Below are 11,399 nucleotides of genomic sequence, written 5' to 3'. Positions count from 1 at the left end.
TGGTCAGTAAAACTCATTTTAAAATAGCATTTTATTCCTTATATGTGGTGAACATTTAGTGACAGAATGTGAGGCAGTCTTTCCTCAGGAACTATGACTCTGTTCTCACTATTCTAAGGACTGGACTTGTGTTTAACTTCCTTTAATCCTCACAGCCTATTAGCTATTGTGTAAAGGTAGAATATAGACAGAGTCTGACTGGGTTGCCCCAGCCCAGGCATCTGGCTGAGTGGAAGAGTTAGAATTAAACCCAGAAGTTATGGCCACACACATGTTCTATACCACACTCTGGAAATCAATAGTCATCTTCAGATGATTTTTAAATAAAAGATGAGTCCATATTGTCTTCCTATTTTTTTTTGTAATTATAAATAACAACAGAGGATTATAGATAACTTGGGAGGGGGTTGCCCATCCAAGTATTAACCAGGGGTGACCCCGCTTGGCTTGAGATCAGATCAAATCTAGCTCATTTATAGTGATAGGGCCATAGACTAATTTTTCTTTCTGAGAAAATGTCTGTGTAGTCAAAATTCCCAATTCTCCTGTCTCAGCTTTCTTAGTGTTAGAATTACAGGCAGGAACCACCATGCCCACCTTGAATTTTTTTTCCCCCAAAACTAAAGGATGGAGCAGACACTGGCTCGGCTGGTAAAGTTTTCCCTTGGCAAGCCCGAGGACCTGGGTTTAACTCTCCAAAAGACAAATTAAAAACCCTGGTGTGGGGTGGGTGAGACAGCTCTGTGTCAAAAGCCCCCACTGCCAGTCCTGAAGGCGTGAGTTCAATTCTCGGGATGCACACGGTGGAAGGAGAAAAGTGACTCCCATAAGTTGTTCTCTGATGTACACATGCACACGCATGTGCACACAAATAAGTTTTTTTTTGTTGTTGTTGTTTGTTTGTTTGTTTGTTTGTTTTTTTCGAGACAGAGTTTCTCTGTGTAGCTTTGTGCCTCTCCTGGAACTCACTTGGTAGCCCAGGCTGGCCTCGAACTCACAGAGATCCACCTGGCTCTGCCTCCCAAGTGCTGGGATTAAAGGCGTGCGCCACCACTGCCCGGCCAAATAAGTTTTAAAACAATAATTTTCTTGAAACTTGGGTGTGGTGATGTGAACTTGTAATCACAGTCCTGTGGAGACAGAAATGGGAAAATCCCTGGAGCTCCCTTGTGTAGCTGGAAGTTTTCCTGTGTCTTACCCAGTCCTGCAGCCGCTCAGACCCAAGTAAACACACAGAGGCTATGTCAGTTATGAACTGGATGGCCTACGGCTCAGGCTTCCTACTAGCTAGCTCTTATATCTTAAATTAACCCATTTCTATTAATCTATAAGTTGCCACAGGGCCCTGGCTTACTGGTACTTTCACAACTTGCTTCTCTTGGCAGTGGCTAGTGGCGTCTCTCCCCTCTCTGCCTTTCTTCTTCTTGTCTTTCTCTTCAGTTTCCCACCTAGCTATAACCTGACTTGCCATAGGCCAAACAGCTTTATTTATCAACCAATCAGGGCTACACATATTCACAGCATACAGAAAGACATTCCACAGCCTCCTGGTGAAACCCAGGCCAATGAGAGGCCATGTCTCAACACAGTGGATGGTATCCAAGAACTGGCAGTTGACTGTTCTTTGGCCTCAATATTCATGAATAGAGAGACAATCATAAGACTACTTTATAGTTAGGTAAATTTGCATGACTGTTCAATAAATTAAATGTATTTTCTAAATAAATTTCCCAATGGATGTCATTTGCCTGTTCGACTTCACTGATGTGTTCAACAAATACTGAGACATTATACATGTCAATGACAAAGTTAGTGCAGGGAGTCTGTGGAACTTTAATTACATATTATGAAGCTAGGGGGAATTCCTACTGTAAGTTAAATGAAAGGTATAATTAGGGCTGTGGATGGAATTAAGTGGAACTGTATATGAGTCATATAACCCTAGGTGTGATACACAGCAAGACAAAGACAAAAAAAGTGAAATGCAGAGTTGTTACATCACCTATTCCTTCTGTATGACTTCCCCCAAATGCCGCTAGAGAAAAGACAGTTTCTGTATCATCTGTTTTTCAAAATACACAGAATTTATGCAATTAATCCTTCAGATATTTGTTCTGAAACTATGCAAGATTTAAAATTTGGGGTACTAATGATTATTTTAAATGTTCATTTTAGCCTTATGCATGAACTTTATAACTAACCCCCATAACTCTGTATCACACTGTCAATAGTTTACATTTCTAGAGCTTACAATCAAAATTCTCCCCTTTTCCAAGCTTCTAGACCATTAGTTGTCACAGCTGATTGAATTATAGCTATTTACGATGATACTATGAATTCCCTTAATGAATAATTAAATTCTATTCTGCATAGCCAATATGCATATTTGTAGCGGTAACGCCCGCATTACCGATACCCGTTCACCATGTCCGAGCGAAGGGCTGCGGATTAAAAATAGAGACAAGAGACAGCGAGTCATTCGCCACGGCTGAATGCTGAATGCCGTTTATTGAAAGAGGGAAGAAACCTTAAATATAGGCTTACAACACAAATGGAGGATTATAGATGTAACCAACCGTCTTATTAAATAAGAAACACAGAAACAATGTAAAAGAGAAAGCCGAGAGGTCAGAGCTCAGAGCTAAAATCTCACCCTTCCTCCTGCTGTCCCAGCTTCGTGAAAAGAGACCTACTTCCTGTCGGTTCGTTTTTTTTATAGTATGTTGTTCTGCCTTCTCATTGGTTGTAAACCCAAACACATGACTGCCTCGTCACTGTCTGAATGTACAGCCCCCTAGGTCTTAAAGGCATATGTCTCCAATGCTGGCTATATCCCTGAACACACAGAGATCTTATGGGATTAAAGGCGTGTGCCACCACCGCCACACTCTTGCTATGGCTCTAATAGCTCTGACCCCCAGACAACTTTATTTATTAACATACAATCAAAATAATAATTCAGTACAATTAGATTACCACCACATTTCCCCTTTTCTATTTTAATAAAAAGAAAAAAAGCAAAAGGTTATAACTAACAAAAGAAAAACTATATACAAAAGTACAATAACTATATACAATATATACAAGTAATAAATACCTAAACAGGTATTTGACAAATCAGAGAAAATAATTCCATTATCTATCCTATTTTGGTAAATCCAAGATGTATCTAATGCACTTTCTATCCTAATTAATTTTCAACTATAACTAACTAATCTTCAACCATAACTAACTAATCTTCAACTCCCTCAGAGACCCAAGAAGGGAATAATATTAGCTAACAAAAATAAAAACAGGAAGTGCATGCAAGCAACTTCCAAAAAATTTTGTGAGTTGACAGAAACAGCCAGCTGCCTGGGCAGTCACCTGAGGTTTCTCCGCAGTGTTGGGGCATCATCTTCAGCCTATAGGCTTAGTGTATCTGACAGACTCATTTGTGAAGTAGGATGTACACAAGGTCAACAGTTCAACCTCACATTGGGTGAGAGCAGTCCACGTACCAGAAACACCTGAATTCCACTAGTGTCCTGTCATGATTCAGGATTTTAAATTCTGGAAATTGTTGACAGTTTTTAAATTCAGCTGTCCATTCTTCTTGGCTGTGTATATATGGCTTCATCTCAGCATCCCCTTCTTCTCCACATTCCTCTATTAAATGCCAGTCTACTTTTGAGAGGCATGAGCTTTCAGCTGCTGTTCCATTGTACAACAGAATCCATCGGCCCTCTGCCTGTTAAGCTGCCTTCGAAGAAAAGGGCACTGTACCTTTTCCGGATGCGAAGGCCACTTCAGGGATGGGGCCATATTGTCCTGGCCTCAGAAGATGCCTTTTGATAAAGCCATAACCACACTTGTTTTGGTAAGAATCAGTAGTCCCTTGTTTCGTGATCTGTCTGTCCATTTTGTCCTGTTGATTCGAGGATACTTTGTTGTCCAGTGGCTAACTTTTGCCAGAATGAAAGTTGACTCCATATGCAGTTTCTTCAATGCCCATATTTTCTCTGAAGTAGATTGGTACTGCCAGGAGCCGACATGTCTCAAAAAAGAAAAATTTTCTAAGTTATTAAAACATTTTAAATGCCATATTCTGTAGATCTCTGAAGGGTTTGAAGATGACCTGTCTAAAACATCTCTGCTCAATTTTTAAAACATATCTAATATGACTACAAGTTCTATGATAATGTCTAACTACTAGCTTTCATTTCTTTATATCCTAATAGTTGATAATAATAACATTCAAGGATCAGAAATTTGCATTACATTGTTAAATGAATGGTATAAATACAATTAGAAATATACATATAGCATTTTCTAACAATATTGTGGGGCGTTTACCCACCACCCCCACAGCTTCCCAGAGTTTTCTTGAGTGCGAGCAGCAGGAAATATTAGATAGAAGGATTTATAGTGGAGAATCTTGTGGAGATAAACAGATAGAAAATAAAGGATAGCCTCGAGAGGGCCTGGAACCTATTCCAACAGGCCCCGACTGTCTCTGGTCCACGGTTTTTATAGAGACGCCAAGGGGTGGAGCAAAAGACCTCCTCCCCCAGCACAGCCAAGTGCAGGCCATCTCAGACACCTGCACTCAGGCCTGTGGTCCTGATCATCCTCTATTCGGACCTGCTGGGTAAAGCCACGAGGAACCCCAGAACGGGCTCCCACAGGTCCCCCCTTCTTAATATATAAAAAAATAACTATTAATGGCTTACAGCAATCTCCATAGCTGTTACACCTCCCAGTATGGGAGTAGAGGATGATATAAATGGCATTTCTCTTTTGAATTAAGTCCAAGGTGACCACAGCAGTCTTAGCTGCCTCAAGCCCTTTCTAAACCAAAACTCTTAAGGCGACTACAAACTTAAAGAATCCCTTAGCTTCATCATTACCATTAACAGTTTAACATAAATATTGCTATACATAGTCACAATTCTCTCAATTTTACAACTCAAAACAAACTCTTAACAGAACCATTAGAATTAGCATATATGGTGCTATATATAGTTAACAATTTTCTCCGTCTTACAACTTTAACTCAGTCATTTGAATTTTCTTGTTAACAGAACATAGGAAAAACTTCGATGTATTCACAAACTTAAACATTTCCTCAATTCCACAAAGCCAGGGTGCATTAATATCAATAGGTTTCTGCGAACATAATTCAATCTCATAGCTCCTCCTTTTCTTTATAATTTTTAAGCAAAATCTCAAGCCTAGTTAGAAAACCCAAACTTTTCTGTTTAAACAGTTCCATTTGTAACACAAAACCAGTTCCATAAGTAATTCCATTTTTACATAAACAGTTCCACAAAACAATTCATAAATCTCCAGTTAATAAAGCATATATGCATACACAAAATTGCATCTTGATTCTAAGTAGAAATACATTTCTTCATTTAAACAGTTCCATTTTTAACCCAATTCCAGAAAACTGTTCCTAGGTCATTACTATAAGTAAGCTCAAAATTGTCCCATTGCAATGAAATCTCTATTGTTATTTTCACTTAAGTACCAAAATTCAAATGATAAATTCTGGTACTAGCCTTCCAAATATGAGAAATCCATAACCAAAATCTTTTTGTAATTTTATCTCATTTTTAAGTTCAAAAAGTTCAAACAAGAAAAATTCTGGTATCAGGCTTTCACTTCCAAATATGAAGAGACGTTTTTCAACCAAAACTTTTTGCAGTTAATTTATGTTCAAACAAGCGTCTCTGCAACTTTTGTTCTCAAAGACAGACCTTTTTAGTATAGTAATATTTTAAACCGCACCGTTTTTGCTGTTAGCTCAGGTTTTTCTGTGCTGCATTGATATTCCACAGATCTCAGCTGCGGATGCCTTGTGCTGGTTCTGGCGTCCACCATTCTTAGCGGCTTCTGGAGCTTTTGAAACCATTCAGACTGCCTACCTTGCAGTCTACTAGGACACTATTCTCCTGTGTCTCAGGTGTTTTCACCATATACATTAATAGACTCACACTTAACATTTACACTTTTTCACAAACTGACATAACATGTGCTTAAGCATAAACTCACTCAACATTACACATTTTTACAAACTCACATATTAACATCTACTTATTTATACTTTAAGGAAACTATAGAACTACTTTAGCAAATATATTTATTAATTCTTATATACTTATATTCATTCCATCTTATTTCTTATTTAAACTTACATTTACAACTAGCATCTTACAAGCTTATTACTACATGTCTTAAGACTACCTTAGATACTTCTTACAAGCTTATATTATTAAAGGAACTCTACAGATCTATTTTACGAACTTATATAGGCTACCATTAGCATATATCTAACTCAGCAAACACCTAAAGATTTCTTAACAGATCTAACAAGACAGAATTTTTACAAACTCACATATCTTATTTTCGTCTTTCTACTTCTTACTCTTAATTATTATCACCATCTCTATCAGAAAGATTCTCTTAACTAGACAGGAAGTACGTACATCATTTCTAAAGTTTAGTGTTTATAGTCAGCTTTGTTATAAAGCACTGGGATTTAGTGAGTGTTGTCATTATAGAGTTGTGATACTTGTTGCTAGGGTACTGTAACATTCTCCGGACAAAGCCACACCCCAAAGTTGCCAGTTCTCTCAGCCGTTCCGGACCGGCAGAGATGCACTGTCAGCAGTAGACGGTTTTTAACTAGAGGCTGTCCCTTCACCCAAATTCATAATGGCTCCCCTGAGAACTTCAATTCAAACAAACATTTCTATCACAGCAGTACTTTTGGTTTGCTCTACTGAAAAACTTCACTTCACACTGAGGGTGAAATTACCATATTTAGCTGCCGTAAAGTTCTTCACCAAAAACTGCACAGCTATTAGGTGGTATTCTAAGGATTTTAAAGTGACTTGTTTGCTCTTATAGGTAGCTTTTTGTCATCCAACTGCCGTAAAAACTTTGCACAGCTATTAGGGTAAATAAGGCATTTTACCAATGGAGCCCCAAACCACGAAGCACCTAGTTACGTATCCTTTCAATTTTTCATTGGAACTGACACTTAAACTCTTAGATGGTTTTCCTCCTTATTCTTTTAATAGGCTGTATTTTAAGTTTACCATGAACATATTTTCGAGCTGACAAAAGTGTTTCAGGGCAATGTCGCCATCTTTAGCAGAAAAACTACCTTTCCCAGAATGCATTTCCCTTATATCAGTCCATAATAATATCAGTCCCATATCAGTCCTTTATATCAGTCCCTTATATCATTTTCCATATTTCTTTTTTTTTTTTTTGTTTGTTTTTTTTTTTGTTTTTGTTTTTGTTTTTGTTTTTCGAGACAGGGTTTCTCTGCGTAGCTTTGCGCCTTTCCTGGAGCTCACTTGGTAGCCCAGGCTGGCCTCGAACTCACAGCGATCCGCCTGGCTCTGCCTCCCGAGTGCTGGGATTAAAGGCGGGCGCCACCACCGCCCGGCTCCATATTTCTTATCGGGCTTGAGAGTCAACTGGTTCTCTTTTACCAGACTCGCTTACAAATTCTTGCCCAGGAGGTTTGAACAAAGTTTCTTGCCTTTGTAACGGGAGATTTGAACAAGCACTTTACATTTTCAGCTATGGCACATTGGGAGGTTTCTGGTCTCTCAGCTGGCTTTAACAGGTGTCTCTCCTTCATCAGACACTGGCCCCCGAATCAGAACTGCACCTGCCTCATTAGCGCGCATTGAGGCTGGCATTTCTGATAGCAACTTTTCTGGGGGCTTGTGTTTGTCTTAGCTTGTTTTCTTGTGAAAAACAAGATCATTTACAACAGCTTTTCCATAGCTCCTTCAGAGATTTTCTCCCACTGATTTATCTCATTTTGCTTGTTCCTCCCTTCCCCAGATGCAGAGCTTTAGGTATCTGTCTGTGGCTCTGTACCTCTGCTAGCTGCCTTTGGAAGAAGGGGCTTTTTTTCTCCCCCTGAATCTGCCTCCAATTCTAGCAGCTTTTTTAGGTCACATATTTTCTGGGGAGGATTATGTTCCTTCTCCGTTTCTTCAGTCTTTCTCCCAGACAGTTCCCAGTTTGGTCTCAATTTATCCCCTCTACGCCAGAAACTGTTTCCGACACTAGAGTGGCGGCTTTCCCTGCTACTGAAGGTAGGGGTTTTCTGTCTGTTTTCGGGGTCTGTGTGGTTTGCGTACAGACTGAAAATCTAACAAGGGAGGTTTTTGCCATTTCTAAACTCCCATTAGGACAGGTGCTTTGCCTCATCAGGCCTTCACCTGGCCCAGTCCCCCAGTGGGTTGCATTTGCTTGTCTGGGTGCTCAAGGACAGAGCTTATGCCAGAGGCTGTTGTACAAAATATTGGCACAGAGTTGGGCTATTCAACATTCCCTGAGGGAGGACCCTCCATTGAAATCTTTTAACCGGTTGAGAATTATTATAAGTAGGCACTGTAAAAGCAAATCTTTCTTTGTCTTTTTCTTGTAAGGGTATTGAAAAGAAACAGTCTTTTAAATCAATAACTATGAGAGGCCATCCTTTTGGTAACAGAGTAGGCAAAGGCATCCCAGATTGTAGAGAGCCCATTGGCTGAATTACTTTGTTAATTGCTCTAAGGTCTGTTACCATTCTCCATTTACCAGATTTCTTTTTAATAACAAATACAGGAGAATTCCAAGGGCTGGTTGATTCTTCAATATGCTGAGCATTTAACTGTTCTTCTACCAGCTCTTCTAAAGCCTGGAGTTTCTCTGTTGTTAAAGGCCATTGCTGGACCCATACAGGCTTGTCTGTTAACCATTTTAAAGGTAGAGCTGTTGGTGTCTTTGGAAGATCATCAGTTATTGTGCCCTGTTCTTGTATAATATGGATGGCTGGTGACCACTCATTAGAACAATATCTTCTAATATTTCTCTCAGTAACATGTACTAGTTATGATTTGTTTCTGAGATTGGAGGGATGTTAATCTGAGTATTCCATTGTTGCAACAAGTCTCGACCCCACAGGTTCATAGTTATGTTAGCCACATATGGTTTTAATTTTCCTCTCTGTCCTTCTGGACCTATACATTCGAGCCATCTTGCACTCTGTTTCACCTGAGATAATGTCCCAATTCCTAACAGTTGAACGTTTACCTCCTGAAGAGGCCAAGTTGGATGCCAAAATTCTGGTGCAATTATGGTAACGTCCGCACCTGTGTCTACCAGACCAGACAACAAAACACCATTTATTTTTATTGTTAATTTTGGTCTTTGTTCATTAATAGAAGTTTGCCAAAAAATTTTCTTTATGTTTTCTCCTGAATTTTCTATTCTCTCTGTTTCATCATCCTGACCAGCATGATTTATTCCAATAGGCATTTGGTTAGTTAATCGCTCTCCAGAGCAGGCATTTCCTCTATGGCTGCAGGAAAGGTATGAACTGGATTTGCACTGGGGGCCTGCCTGAGGCCCCTCTGGGAGTTTCCCGAAGACTGAGGCAAAGGATTACCCTGTCTGTCCTTTGTTGATCTACATTCGTTGGTCCAGTGTTTTCCCTTACCATACCTTCTGCATACTCCAGAAGGAAGGGGCATTCTGTTGCCATTGTTCCTTGAAGAAACATTGTTTCTGGGAATGACCTATCTACAGTCCCTTTTCAAATGTCCTTGCTTTCCACATCCAAAACATCTAACACTCCTCAAACCTTTTGAAATTACTTCTCCTACCCATGTATCATCATGCTCATCAGCTTCAACATTAATTGTTTCTCTAATCCAATCTTCCATAGGTGCAGATCTTGCCCTTAATGGCCTGATTATTCTTTTGCATGCTGCATTCGCATTCTCAAAGGCCAAGGATTCAATTATTGCCTTACTAGCTTCTGAATCCGAGACCATTCTCTTTACTGCTGAAGCCAGTCTTTGTAAAAAATCTGTAAAAGACTCTTTTGGGCCTTGCTTCACCTTTGTAAATGACTCAGATTTTTTTCCTGGTTCCTCAACTTTGTCCCATGCATTCAAGGCTGCCGTTCGACATAAAATTAGGGTTTGGACATCATATAAACATTGTGTTTGTGCTGAAGCATATTGGCCTTCGCCCATAAGCTGATCCTGGCAAACTTGTATTCCTTTATCCCTCCATTGTTTTTCTATGTTTTTAGCCTCCTCCTTAAACCAAGTCAGAAATTGAAGTCTCTGGCTGGGTTCCAGAACACCTTGTGCAAGGTCCCGCCAGTCCTGTGGTACTATCCTATTATATGTTGACCAAGAGTTTAACATTTGCTTTACATATGGGGAATGCATGCCATAAGATACTATTGCCTCCTTAAACCTTTTTAAATCCAACATTTCAATTGGAGCCCAAGTATTTTGTGTAGCCATTTGATCAGGCATCTGCTGTACGGTTACAGGATAAATTAAGGGTGACTGTGTGAAAACAGGCTTTCTTTCTGCAACCTTATGATCCTGACTTGAAACAACTTCACTGTTAATTTCTTCTGTCTGAATTTTTACAGGTTTAACAAGTTCTTCTAAAGCTGTTATCCTGGCACTTAAATTGACTATCTTTTTAAATATTAAAATGTGGATTATTATAGTGATAAGGTGCATAATTCCACCAATACTAATATTATATAGTTGTTCCATTGCCAGACTGCCTAAAATTTCGAACAAAAACCAATTTTCTTCCAATGTACACATAAAACCCATTTTTTTTAATGTGGAAAAAAATTCTCTTTTAGATAGTTTCCTTTAAAATATCTGATATATTATGACTTACCAAATCGTCGTAGAACAGTAGAAAACCGAGGGGATTTTCAAAGCAGCCACCTAGTGTCCCAGGTGTAAATCCAAAGAGAAAGAGAGAAAGAGAGAGAGAGAGAGAGAGAGAGAGAGAGAGAGAGAGAGAGAGAGAACAAGAGAGCGTAGCTGGCTAAAGTTTAAATGCAGCCACGTGTTCCCTCTTGTGCCGAGTCAAGGCTTGGGTCTGGCTTCCTTAAGCTCCGACCACGTGCGTTGGCTTTACAGGCAGGGCCCTGTTCAGCAGGGCAACTCTGAGTTGTTTGTAGCACTGGCTTTAAGCAAGCAGGATTTAAGCAAGCAGCTCACCGATAGTCCAGCCTGAGGTCAAGCAGAACTAGACCCAGGCTAAGAAGCCACTGCTCGGACTAAGAAGCCGATCGCCGCCGGCCGCCGCGTGCCGCCGCCGCCGCCGCCGCCGCCGCCGCCGCTGCGGGCCGCCTGCCGCCCTTGCGGGAAAGCGGACCTGCTGCCAAGCCAAGCAGTTTTTAATGGATTCTTGTCACGTTGGGCGCCAGATATAGATGTAACCAACCGTCTTATTAAATAAGAAACACAGAAACAATGTAAAAGAGAAAGCCGAGAGGTCAGAGCTCAGAGCTAAAATCTCACCCTTCCTCCTGCTGTCCCAGCTTCGTGAAAAGAGACCTACTTCCTGTCGGTTCGTTT

Source organism: Peromyscus maniculatus, chromosome 5 (assembly GCF_049852395.1).
Source record: "Peromyscus maniculatus bairdii isolate BWxNUB_F1_BW_parent chromosome 5, HU_Pman_BW_mat_3.1, whole genome shotgun sequence".
In the NCBI taxonomy this organism is placed as follows: Eukaryota; Metazoa; Chordata; class Mammalia; order Rodentia; family Cricetidae; genus Peromyscus; species Peromyscus maniculatus.
This window is presented reverse-complemented; position numbering follows the sequence as displayed.